Source organism: Scyliorhinus canicula, chromosome 20, assembly GCF_902713615.1.
Source record: "Scyliorhinus canicula chromosome 20, sScyCan1.1, whole genome shotgun sequence".
Classification (NCBI taxonomy): Eukaryota; Metazoa; Chordata; class Chondrichthyes; order Carcharhiniformes; family Scyliorhinidae; genus Scyliorhinus; species Scyliorhinus canicula.
In genome coordinates, this window is record NC_052165.1 from 32,143,481 (window position 1) to 32,156,852 (window position 13,372).

Here is a 13,372-nt window from a genome sequence, read left to right on the forward strand (position 1 = left end):
GGCGAGGCACCTTGCTCAATAAATAACACTGCGCCTGAAGGTGTTGATGGGCTACGTCAGAAGGCTAGACGTGTTGGATTCTCCCTCGGGACAGGAAACAGCTCTGAAGACTGTTTCCAGGTCCTGCGCCCCCCACCTCCCACCCCAGCCCCCACCCCACATCCCCAGGAATGAGTCAGCATTGTCAGCATGAGTCAGCTCAATTGGCCTAGAGACACACTCTCGTCCAATTAAGGGTTGGGCAGGGAGGCCACCCAGAGAATGTTATGGTGGGAAACTTCAAAGTTGGAGAGCCGATTAAGAGGCCTTCTAACTTGAAATGAGCAGCAAGAGCATTACGCCTGGAAGAGAAAACCAGCTCAAAAACCCCAGTTAAAAACAGTAATACCAGCTCCAGTAATGCTGGAATACTGTTTTAAGGTATACAAGACCAGCTCGGACGGCTTTTATTGGTACCCTACATTTCCAAGTCTTACTGAATTTTGTAGTCTTACATATAGGTGAGTAAAATTTATCAGAGAGTGAGGTCATGGTGGTCACCATATCTTCTGTAAGGAACAATGTGCAGAGTTATAGAGAGCAGGCGGGAGAATGGGACTAGGTGAGTTACTCACTCAGAGGGCTAGCGCAAGCACAATGGGCTGACCTCGGCACAGGAACAATTCTGCGACTCAAGGTTGAGATGACATTGATGCACCATTTATGCTTTGCGGCTCATTCAGTTGCATCAAATATTTTGTCCTTTTTTGGTGTCATTGTGTGTCTCTTGTAATTCAGTTGGTAGTTCTTGTTCCCATAAGTTCAGGATCCATTCCAGAGACTTGAGCACACAGGTCTAGATTTACGCTCCAGCACAGGGAGAGGCTGCTGGTTTCTAGGAGCTGCTGTGTCTCTTAGATGAATGGCAGAATTCCTCAGGCCCCTGCCGGTAGGTTTGTGGGAGAGTCATAACATTCTCTGGGTGGCCTCCCTGCCCATTTCTGACATGTCCTTGATTTTATGAGGGGGCTAAATTAGTGGCCACTTTAGAGCTGTTTCCATCCTGGCCTCAACTTTGAGGGTGGTCGGTGGAGGTCAGAGATGGGAGTGGGGGTACAGGGGTGAGAACTTAGAGGATCGCCTTGCTCGGGTCATGGGTAGGAATGTCTCAGATCTAAGTATATTCTTTTTCGGGCTTAATCCTCCCGCCAGCCTACAATTTGAGGCCGTGGGAAACGGCCCTTTGATGGCCAATAATTGGCCTTATTTGGGGCAAGGATTAGGACGGGGCGCCCATCTGCATTTGGGGCAAGGATGGTCGCCTCGTCCTAATCCTTGCCCACCCCAGTATGGAATCACTGTGAGGTCAGGGTGGTGAGGAAACCAGAGGATATCCTATTCCTTCAATCTCACGCCAGCATGGCATATAGGGTGTGGGAATGATTGTTTTCCACTTGCTTCTCGGATAGCTTATCTGTCCTGTACCTGTACAAAAGGTTGGCCAGTGTGAAACTGACCGACAAGAAAGAGCGTACCCTGTGAGGTGGACCAGATCTCATATATGAACTGCTGTAAAGTAAAACTGGCGATGAGGGTAAAACTGGAGCTGTCAACGTGCAACCTTTCCAGTTGAGTCACCTCCCCTAATTCATATTTTGCACTGCGGTACGGAGTTGTTCACATTGTTCCTGTTTGGGCGGCTGGATGCTTTTGACCCTAATATGAACATCTGGAGTGCGTTTTGTTTTTCAGAGTCAGTAATGTCACGGAAGACGAACGCAGGGCTGATGTTCTGTTGCCGGCCTGTGGGGTGTGTACATTTGGAGTGGTCCTGGGCCTCACATTACTGGCGGCTCCAGATATGGTGTCATTTGATCGGCTCATCACTTTGGTGACGCAACATTTCCATCTGACTCCATCTAACAGCGTTTAGCGATACAGGTCCGATACGGTGGAGCGGTTTGCCAAGGAGTCCGTTGCCGAGTTTGCTGCTGTACTTCAGAATCTTGTGTGTACGGCATTGTATTGATTGACATGCTCTACAACTGGTTGGTCTGCGGGAAATGCGACTGTGACATTTTGAAGACATGATGATGGTTACCGTGTAACCTTGCAATTTAAGACACTGAAGGGCTATTTGCTGCAATGAAAAACGACTGGGGGTCAGATGAGCCGCCATTCGTTAATGTTATTTCCAGGCGGGACTCTGCTCATCTGCAAAGTGTGATTGGAGTATGCTATCCAATGCCATTTATGGTGCAATTTTGGCACATTCCGAATGCTAACCAATTTGCACAGCACACAGCTAAGTTTTTTTGCAACAGAGCTTTGTGCAGCTAGGAAAGCAACGAAAGAAAAGTAAAAAGGAGAACGTCTGGGCGAAAGCTTCCTAGCATTTTGGCGGGCGCTGCATATCTCTCTTTTCCAAGATAGCGCTGCATGGGATGATCTGGAGATACAGGAGATGGAGCTGACGTTGTCGGGCACCCCACCCCCCGTCCCCCTCCACATGGTCCATCTGTGGCTTGGAAGGAACCCTGCGGTGATTCAGGACTTGGGTTGATGGGCTAGGTGCCGTGTTGCACGCGGATGATGAAGACTCCGCTCCATGTGTGACAAGTGGGGGTGTCAGGCCAGGCTTAATCACCAGCAAGTTATGCACCAACTGGTGCTGCCCCTCTGTTCAACGGTGACCTCCTGGAGCTGAAACGTTTGTTCCGTGTGGCTGTGTGTGTCCTGCACCAGCGTCTTCCTCTGTATCTTGCTCGGGTTTTCTTCATCTTCATCATTTTCTCTTCCTCCTCATCCTTCGAGTGTCTTTCGGACGTGGGGGAGAGGAATGTAATAACCAGCATGGGACATACGGTGTGGGATTGATTGTTTTCCCCGGGCTCCTCGGGAGCTGTGAGCTGAATAAAAGGTGTGAAACCAACCAACAAGGGAGACGGTAACAGTGAAGTTGATCGGGCCTCATGTATGAATTGTAGTAAAATAAATGCCTTTTTAAAAAATCAAACTATGTACTCCCCACGCCTTATTAAACAACGCAACTCCCCTCCCCCCTCCCCACAAACCTACAAACCTACCAGTGAGGGAACATGAAATTCAGGCAGTGGAAATGTTTCCACTGGGGTTAAAGGTAATATATATTGTGGTGATATGCATCACTGTATATACACAAGGGGTTAATGTAAATACACTATGACTAAGTAACTACTAGAGGGAGCACCAGAGATGTCATGACATACATACAGCCAATGGGTCATTACAACAGGACACAACCAATGGGTAATCAGGACACCCAGAGGTGGCATTACCACAAGGGGGCACTTCACAACAAATATAAAAGGACAGGGCACACATGCTCTGCCTCTTTCCACAGACAGACATCTAGAGAGTACATCAGGGTTGATCAACAGCATCACACCCAGCACATGGTTTAGAGCAGACTGGTTTAGTTCTACTGAGTTACTACAGTTAGATTAGCAGAAGAGTCAAACTCATTTAAGAACTGTGTTAATAGTTCAATAAACATACTGAACTCATTACAAAATCTGGACCTTCCTTTGTCAAAGCATACATCAAGGAAGCAGCTTATGCTACACGAAGAAGCGTAACACAACATATATAAAATATGAAAAATAAGTCCAACGGGCCCTCCAAACATAATTCACCGAGGGTCTGGAACCTGTGTAAAATCCATTGGGCTATATGTACCAGAGAATGTTTGACATAAAATTAAAATGCATATTTTAAATATACGTGTAAGTGTAGTGTAAGGGCCCTTCCTGTTGATTCCCTTATTTCCCAGTTCTTTTACTTTGTGGTTATCATTTTTATCCATGGATATTTAATGGACATATACCTTTAAGTCGAGCAGAGGAAGTGAGGAACTCAAAAGTTGCGAAATAGTACATTGTGCTATGGAGGTTTAGCTTCTGAACAGAAAAATTCAGACTTTTTGGCACCCAAGAGATCAGAGAGATTCAGTTCGATTGGTTGGCTGGTGACCAATGAATTGGCAAAAAGCTGTATTCTGCCGGGTGACAGGCGGTGATTGTGTCATATCCGAGTAGGATGGTATTCAGAGGACGCAGGAAGTAAGAGTGGGATCCTGGACGTTGGGAGCAGCAGTTATGAGTGTCTGTCTCTGTTTCTATCCCTCTCTCCAGAAATGCTGCCTATCTGCTGTTTTCTGAACCTGCAGAGACGTTTTGAGGCACAGATGAATCTACAGGGAAAACCATTACAAACTGAACGCGACAATCTCCAACTGAAGGCCTAGATTGAAAAAAGGTGTATTGCAAGATGTCCATCTGAAACAAAGACTCTTGTTCTTTTACTTTCAGCATTACTTTGCATCCCCCTTTCCCTTCTGTGCTTGTCCATCTCGTGAGTGTGGTGTGTGCGTATAGCGGGTGGGGTGAGTTAAAGAGGGGGAATTAGGAATTAGATAATGGTTAACCAGTTGTATTCGATGCATATTTAATTATAGTTATTGTTGTTAATAAAAATTGTGTTTAAATTTACAATCCTGGTGACTGTACATCTTAGGCAGCCATAGATCATTGCCTTTGAGTATTTTCTAATAATTATTTGTTAATTACAATTGTGTTGCAACTCCGGGTCAAGTGGGGCTGGAATTAACTGATAGACTGCGATGTTTGGGTTACAGTATGAATTAAAAAGAGGCACCAGGTTTGTAGTAGAATAACAGGATGGTTCTGGAGGCTGTTAAGGTCTTTCTTCAGGTGGAAGACTTTGGTTTATTTACAAGGGCATCAAAAAGACGAGCTAATAAAATTGGCAGGTAAATTAAAAATAGAGGTGTCAGCTAAAGCTAGCAGAGCAGAGGTACATAGAAAATTGGTTGAATGCTTCGGTTTATTAGAAACACAGGAGAGAGCACAAATTAGGGCAGCATCAAAGATATTTTCTGATGGAGAAATTGAGCTGTAGAGAATTTAGTTGCAGTTCGAGCATGAGAGGGAATGGAAATGAATGGAAAAGGAAATGGAAATGCAACAAATGGGACCAGCTTTTCAAATGAAAATTAAAATGAGGAAGTTGGAATTACAGAGAGAGAGAGCGAGGGAAAGCATTAGAGAGAGTAGAAAAAGCAAAAGAGAGAGTTCCAGCTTGAAGCACTGGAAATTTAAAGTGACAATGCTCACCTCCTCTGCCCCCTGGACTGTGCTCATCTCCTCTGCCCCCTGGACTGTGCTCATCTCCTCCGCCCCCTGGACAGTGCTCATCTCCTCCGCCCCCTGGACTGTGCTCACCTCCTCTACCCCTTGGACTGTGCTCACCTCCTCCGCCCTCTGCACTGTGCTCACCTCCTCCGCCCTCTGCACTGTGCTCACCTCCTCCACCCCCTGGACAGTGCTCACCTCCGCCCCCTGGACAGTGCTCACCTCCTCCGCCCCTGGACAGTGCTCACCTCCTCCGCCCCTGGACTGTGCTCACCTCCTCTGGCCCCCTGAACAGTGCTCACTTCCTCTACCCCCCTGGACAGTACCCACCTCCTCTACCCCCTGGACAGTGCCCACCTCCTCCACCCCCTGGACAGTGCCCACCTCCTCCGTCCCCCTGGACAGTGCCCACCTCCTCCGCCCCTAGACAGTGCCCACCTCCTCCACCCCCTGGACAGTGCTCACCTCCTCCATCCCCCTGGACTGTGCTCACTTCCTCTAGCCCCCTGGACAGTACCCACCTCCTCTACCCCCTGGACAGTACCCACCTCCTCCACCCCCTGGACAGTGCTCACCTCCTCTACCCCCTGGACAGTGCCCACCTCCTCCGCCCCTAGACAGTGCTCACCTCCTCCGCCCCCTGACAGTGCCCACCTCCTCCACCCCCTGGACAGTGCCCACCTCCTCCGCCCCTGGACAGTGCTCACCTCCGCCCCTGGACAGTGCTCACCTCCGCCCCCTGACAGTGCCCACCTCCTCCACCCCCTGGACAGTGCTCTCCTCCGCCCCTGGACAGTGCTCACCTCCGCCCCTGGACAGTGCTCACCTCCGCCCCCTGGGCAGTGCTCACCTCCGCCCCCTGGACAGTGCTCACCTCCTCCACCCCCTGGACAGTGCTCACCTCCTCCGCCCTCTGCACTGTGCTAACCTCCTCTACCCCCTGGGCAGTGTTCACCACCTCCGCCCCCTGGACAGTGCTAACCTCCTCTACCCCCTGGGCAGTGCTTACCTCTGCCCCCTGGACAGTACCCACCTCCTCTGCCCCCTGGACAGTACCCACCTCCTCTACCCCCTGGACAGTACCCACCTCCTCTACCCCCTGGACAGTGCCCACCTCCTCTGCCCCCTGGGCAGTGCTCAACTCCGCCCCCTGGACAGTGCTCACCTCCTCTGCCCCCTGAACAGTGCTCACTTCCTCTACCCCCCTGGACAGTGCTCACCTCCTCTGCCCCCTGGACAGTGCTCACTTCCTCTACCCCCCTGGACAGTACCCACCTCCTCCGCCCCCTTGGCAGTGCCCACCTCCTCCGCCTCCTGGACAGTGCCCACCTCCTCCGCCTCCTGGACAGTGCCCACCTCCTCTGCCCCCTGGACAGTGCTAACCTCCTCTGCCCCCCTGGACAGTACCCACCTCCTCCGTCCCCCTGGACTGTGCTCACCTCCTCCGTCCCATGGACTGTGCTCACCTCCTCCACCCCCTGGACAGTGCTCACCTCCTCCGCCCCTGGACAGTACCCACCTCCTCCACCCTCTGGACTGTGCTCACCTCCTCTTCCCCCTGGACAGTGCTCCACTCCTCCGCCTCCTGGACAGTGCTCACCTCCTCCATCCCCTGGACAGTACCCACCTCCTCCACCCCCTGGACTGTGCTCACCTCCTCCATCCCCTGGACAGTACCCACCTCCTCCACCCCCTGGACTGTGCTCATCTCCTCCGCCCCCTGGACTGTGCTCACCTCCTTCACCCATGGACAGTGCCCACCTCCTTCACCCCATGGACTGTGCTCACCTCCTCTACCCCCTGGACAGTGCTCACCTCCTCCGCCCCTGGACTGTGCTCACCTCCTCCGTCCCATGGACTGTGCTCACCTCCTCCGCCCCTAGACAGAGCTCACCTCCTCCGTCCCATGGACTGTGCTCACCTCCTCTACCCCCTGGACAGTGCCCACCTCCTCTACCCCCTGGACAGTGCCCACCGCCTCCGCCTCCTGGACTGTGCTCACCTCCTCCACCCCTAGACAGTGCCCACCTCCTCCACCCTCTGGACAGTGCCCACCTCCTCCATCCCCTGGACTGTGCTCACCTCCTCCGCCTCCTGGACAGTACCCACCTCCTCTGCCCCCTGGACAGTACCCACCTCCTCCGCCCCCTGGACAGTACCCACCTCCTCCATCCCCTGGACAGTACCCACCTCCTCCATCCCCTGGACTGTGCTCACCTCCTCCGCCTCCTGGACAGTGCTCACCTCCTCCGCCCTCTGCACTCTGCTCACCTCCTCCGCCCTCTGCACTCTGCTCACCTCCTCCGCCTCCTGGACAGTACCCACCTCCTCCACCCCCTGGACAGTGCTCACCTCCTCTGACCCCTGGACAGTGCCCACCTCTCCGCCCCTGGACAGTGCTCACCTCCTCTGACCCCTGGACAGTGCCCACCTCTCCACCCCTGGACAGTGCTCACCTCATCTGCCCCTGGATAGTGCTCACGTCATCTGGCCCGCAAACAGTGCTCAGCTCCTCCGCCCTCTGGACAGTGCTCACCTCCTCCACCCCTGGACAGTGCTCACCTCCTCCACCCCCTGGACTGTGCTCACCTCCTCTGTCCCCTGGACTGTGCTCACCTCCTCTGCCCCTGGATAGTGCTCACCTCATCTGGCCCACGAACAGTGCTCACTACAGCCCACCTACCCTAACTCCCAGGCAGTGCTCACCTCTTCCAGCCCGTGGACAGTGCCCACCTTCTCCGCCCCCTGGACAGTGCCCACCTCCTCCACCCAGAACACTGCTATAGCGCTCACCCACTTCATTCCCCTACCCCAGGACAGTGCTCACCCCACTGCGCCAGGACAGTGCTCACCTCCTCCACCCGGAATAGTGCTTTACTGCTCATCCCCTTCACTCCCCTACCCCAGGACTGTGTTCACCCCTCTGCACCAAGACAGTGGTCACCCTCCCCTCCACACCCTGGACAGTGCTCACCCTATCCCACACATCCTCTCCCAACTCACGTCTTTGAATTCCTTTCTCCTATCCGGCCAATGTCTCGTGGCATTGTCAGGGGCCGGCAGGGATTGAGTTTGGTGGGGGGGGGGGGGGGGGGGGGGGGGGAGGAGGGCGGAGATTGAACATTTTCAGGTGGTGAGAGTGGGCGAGGCAGGGCTGAACATTGTTGGTAGTTGGGGGGGTAGTTCAGCACTGTCAGTGGGATGAGGCTAAACAGATGCAGAGGTTGACATCTCCAGGCTTTCTTAACCTCATGAATTTTTCCCTCAGTTTCAACCTGTTCATTCAATGAATTGCAAGTAATTTGGTTCAGAATGCCAACCACGGGACATAACAATTGTAGATGCTGAAAACCACATTTCCTACAGTGAACGAGAACCGTAAATAGCACAATTGACAGAAGCATTGGAACATTGCTCGTGTGTCAGAATGTTCCGGCCGTTCAGGTGTCCTGCAGATGGTGCAACCTTGCTGCAGGTTTCATAGTGAAAAGGGGTGGAGCATTGAGCAGGACAACGCCAGGACCAGAAGATCATAAAGGGGCAGCACGGTAGCATAGTGGTTAGCACAATCGCTTCACAGCTCCAGGGTCCCAGGTTCGATTCTGTGTGGAGTCTGCACATCCTCCCCGTGTGTGCGTGGGTTTCCTCCGGGTGCTCCGGTTTCCTCCCACAGTCCAAAGATGTGCAGGTTAGGTGGATTGGCCATGATAAATTGCCCTTAGTGTCCAAAATTGCCCTTAGTGTTGGGTGGGGTTACTGGGTTATGGGGATAGGGTGGAGGTGTTGACCTTGGGTAGGGTGCTCTTTCCAAGAGCTGGTGCAGACTCGATGGGCTGAACGGCCTCCTTCTGCACTGTAAATTCTATGTAAATCCCATTGGTGGCCAATGGCGGACCACCTCCACGAAATAAGTGGCGGGTTGCGCAGTTAATCCTGCCCTTAGTTACCGGAAAATATGGCAACCAGTAAAAGAGGCTTGTCCTCTCCTGAGCTGCCCAAGGTCTGCCTGGTTTTCAGTGATGGAGGCTTCAGAGAGACCCACCAGTATCGACATTCTGGTCTGAAACACTGCAGGTAGGTCAGTGTGTAACTTTTCCTGCGATTAGCATGAGCTGGAACTGTTCAAACATTAACTGGAATCTATTTTGTTTCATTCGTTCATGGAATGTGGGCATTACTGGGTGGGCCAGCATTTGTTGCCCATTCCTGAGGACAATTAAGAGTCTGGAATCACATGTAGGCCAGACCAGATAAGGACAGCAGATTTCCTTCCCTAAAGGACGTTAGTGAACAGATGGGGTTTTTCCAACAAAGAACAAAGAAAAGTACAGCACAGGAACAGGCCCTTCGGCCCTCCAAGCCTGTGCCGACCAGGACAGTGCTCACCTCCTCCGCCCCTGGACAGTCTAAACTAAAATCTTCTGACCTTCTCGGTCCATATCCGTCTATTCCCATCCTATTCATGTATTTGTCAAGATACCCCTTAAATGTCACTATCATCCCTGCTTCCACCACCTCCTCCAGCAGCGAGTTCCAGGTACCCACTACCCTCTGTGTAAAAAACGTACATCGTACATCTCCACTAAACCTTGCCCCTCGCACATTAAACCTATGCCCCCCAGTAATTGACCCCTCTACCCTGGGAAAAAGCCTCTGACTATCCACTCTGTCTATGCCCCTCATAATTTTGTAGATCTCTATCAGGTTACCCCTCAACCTCCGTCGTTCCAGTGAGAACAAACCAAGTTTATTCAACCGCTCCTCAAAGCTAATGCCCTCCATACCAGGCAACATCCTGGTAAATCTCTTCTGCACCCTCTCTAAAGCCTCCATATCCTTCTGGTAGTGTGACGACCAGAATTGAACACTATACTCCAAGTGTAGCCTAAGTTTCTTTTCAGCTGCAACATAACTTGCCAATTCTTATACTCAATGAAGGCCAATTATGGCAAGCATGCCGTATGCCTTCTTGACTATCTTCTCCACCTGTGTTGCCCCTTTCAGTGACCTATGCACTTGTACACCTAGATCTCTCTGACTTTCAATACTCTTGAGGATTCTACCATTCACTGTATATTCCCTACCTGCATTAGACCTTCCAAAATGCATTACCTCACATTTAAACTCCATCTGCCATCTCTCCGCCCAAGTCTCCAAACGATCTAAATCCTGCTGGATACTCTGACAGTCCCCATCGCTATCCGCAATTCCACCAACCTTTGTATCGTCTGCAAACTTACTAATCAGACCGGTTACATTTTCCTCCAAATCATTTATATATACTACGAACAACAAAGGTCCCAGCACTGGTCCCTTGAGAACATCACTAGTCACAGCCCTCCAATTAGAAAAGCACCCTTCCATTGCTACTCTCTGCCTTCTATGAACTAGCCAGTTCTGTATCCATCTTGCCAGCTTACCCCTGATCCCGTGTGACTTCACCTTTTGTACCAGTCTGCCATGAGGGACCTTGTCAAAGGCCTTACTGAAGTCCATATAGACAACATCCACTGCCCTACCTGCATCAATCATCTTTGTGACCTCTTTGAAAAATTCTATCAAGTTGGTGAGACACAACCTCCCCTTCACAAAACCGTGCTGCTTCTCACTAATACGTCCATTTGCTTCCAAATGGGAGTAGATCCTGTCTCAAAGAATTCTCTCTAGTAATTTCCCTACCACTGACGTAAGGCTCACCGGCCTGTAGTTCCCTGGATTAACCTTGCCACCCTTCTTAAACAAAGGAACAACATTGGCTATTCTCCAGTCCTCTGGGACATCACCTGAAGACAGTGAGGATCCAAAGATTTCTGTCAATTTCCTCTCTAGCCTCCTTCAGTATTCTGGGGTAGATCCCATCAGGCCCTGGGGACTTATCTACCTTAATATTTTTCAAGGCCCCCAACACCTCGTCTTTTTGGATCTAAATGTGACCCAGGCTATCTACACACCCAGCTCCAGACTCAACATCCCTCAATTCCTTCTCTTTGGTGAATACTGATGCAAAGTGATCATTTAATACCTTGCCCATTTCCTCTGGCTCCACACATAGATTCCCTTGCCTATCCTTCAGTGGGCCAACCCTTTCCCTGGCTACCCCCTTGCTTTTTATGTACGTGTAGAAAGCCTTGGGATTTTCCTTAACCCTATTTGCCAATGACTTTTCGTGACCCCTTCTAGCCCTCCTGACCCCTTGCTTAAGTTCCTTGCTACTTTCCTTATATTCCACACAGGCTTCGTCTGTTCCCAGCCTTCTAGCCCTGCCAAATGCCTCCTTTTTTTTTGACGAGGCCTACAATATCTCTCATTTTCCAAAGTTCCCGAAATTTGTCGTATTTATCCTTCTTCCACACAGGAACATGCCGGTCCTGAATTCCTTTCAACTGACATTTGAAAGCCTCCCACATGTCAGATGTTGATTTAACCTCAAACATCCGCCCCCAATCTAGGTTCTTCAGTTCCCGCCTAATACTGTTATAATTAGCCTTCCCCCAGTTTAGCACATTCACCCTAGGACAACTTTTATCCTTGTCCACTAGCACTTTAAAACTTACCGAATTTGGTCACTGTTTCTGAAATGCTCCCCTACTGAAACTTCTACCACCTGGCCGGGATCATTCCCCAATACCAGGTCCAGTACAGTCCCTAGTTGGACTGTCTACATATTGCTTTAAGAAGCCCATCCTGGATGCTCCTTAAAAACTCTGCCCCGTCTAAGCCCCGAGCACAAGTGAGTCCCAGTCAATATTGGGGAAGTTGAAGTCTCCCATCACAACACCCTGTTGCTTTTACTCCTTTCCAAAATCTGTCTACCTACCTGCTCCTCTATCACCTACTGGTGTTGGGAGGCCTGTAGTAAGCTCCCAACATTGTGACTGCACCCTTCATATTCCTGATCTCTACCCATATAGCCTCGACGGTAATTCCAGACATTTATTGAATTCAAATTCCACCAACTGCCCTGGTGGGATTTGAACCCGGGTCCCCGGAGCTTTAGCCTGGGTCTCTGGATTACTAGTCCAGTGACAATACCCCTACGCCACTGCCTCCCCTAACGCTTTACTGATCTGTTATGTAACGTGCTTTTACACATTTTATGAATAAAATATAACTTTTTGAAAATAAAACATAAATTGAGAAATTCAGGCAGAACTTTCTTACCCAGTGAATGAGTACAACATTGAACTCACGACCGTAAGGATGACATTAATACCACTGCATTTAAGGGGAAGCCGGATAATTGCATGATGGTGAAAGGAATAGAAGACTATGCTGCTAGAATGAGATGGAATAGAATGGAAGAGGCTTTGGGTGGCACACATTCAACAGCATGAACTGGCCGGGCCAAAAGGCCACTTCCTGCGTTGTAAATTCTACATAATTTTTCTCCTCTTTATGGAACATACAAGAATATCGGGTGAAGAGAGCAGTTGGTCATCAAATATTTCAATGTGTTTTGTAAATTGTTAATTGGGACACAGCAAGCTCCCACGCAAAGCAATGAGATAGATGACCACGACATTATATATAAAGTATACATATAGGATAATGGTGGTTGATGGGGATCTGCCTTAATCTTCCAATATTGACAGAGAATCTTTCATATCCATCTGAGCAACATTGGTTCAATATTTCATCTGACACACACATTTGCAGCGTTCCTTGAGTGCCACACTGAAGTGTAAGAAGAGGTTATGTGTTTCTGGGGCTTGAACCTATCGCCTTTTTACTCAGAGAAAGGGTCCTACCACTCAGCCATGGCTGACACTTTGTGGGTTTATTGCAATGTACCTGTGAGCTAAAAGTGTTTCCTGCCTGTGATCCCAGCTCTCAGCAAGATGGTGCAGTGGTTAGTATTACAGCCTCACAGTGCTAGAGACCAGGGTTCGATTCCGGCCTTGGGTCACTTATCTGTGTGGGGTTTGCAAGTTCTCCCCCCGTGGCTGTGTAGGTTTCCCCCGGGTGCTCTGGTTTCCTCCCACTGTCCAAAAATGTGCAGATTAAGTGGATTGACAGTGCAAAATTTGCCCCTTAGTGCAGGTTAGGTGGGGTTCCAGGATAGGGTGGAGAATGGGCCTAGTTTGAGTGCTCTTTCAGAGGGTCGGTGCAGACTCCATTGTGTGAATGGCCTCCATTTGCACTGTGGAGTTTCTATGGATCTCACCAGCCATTGCCATAGCTCCTCTGAATGAGGTTATATA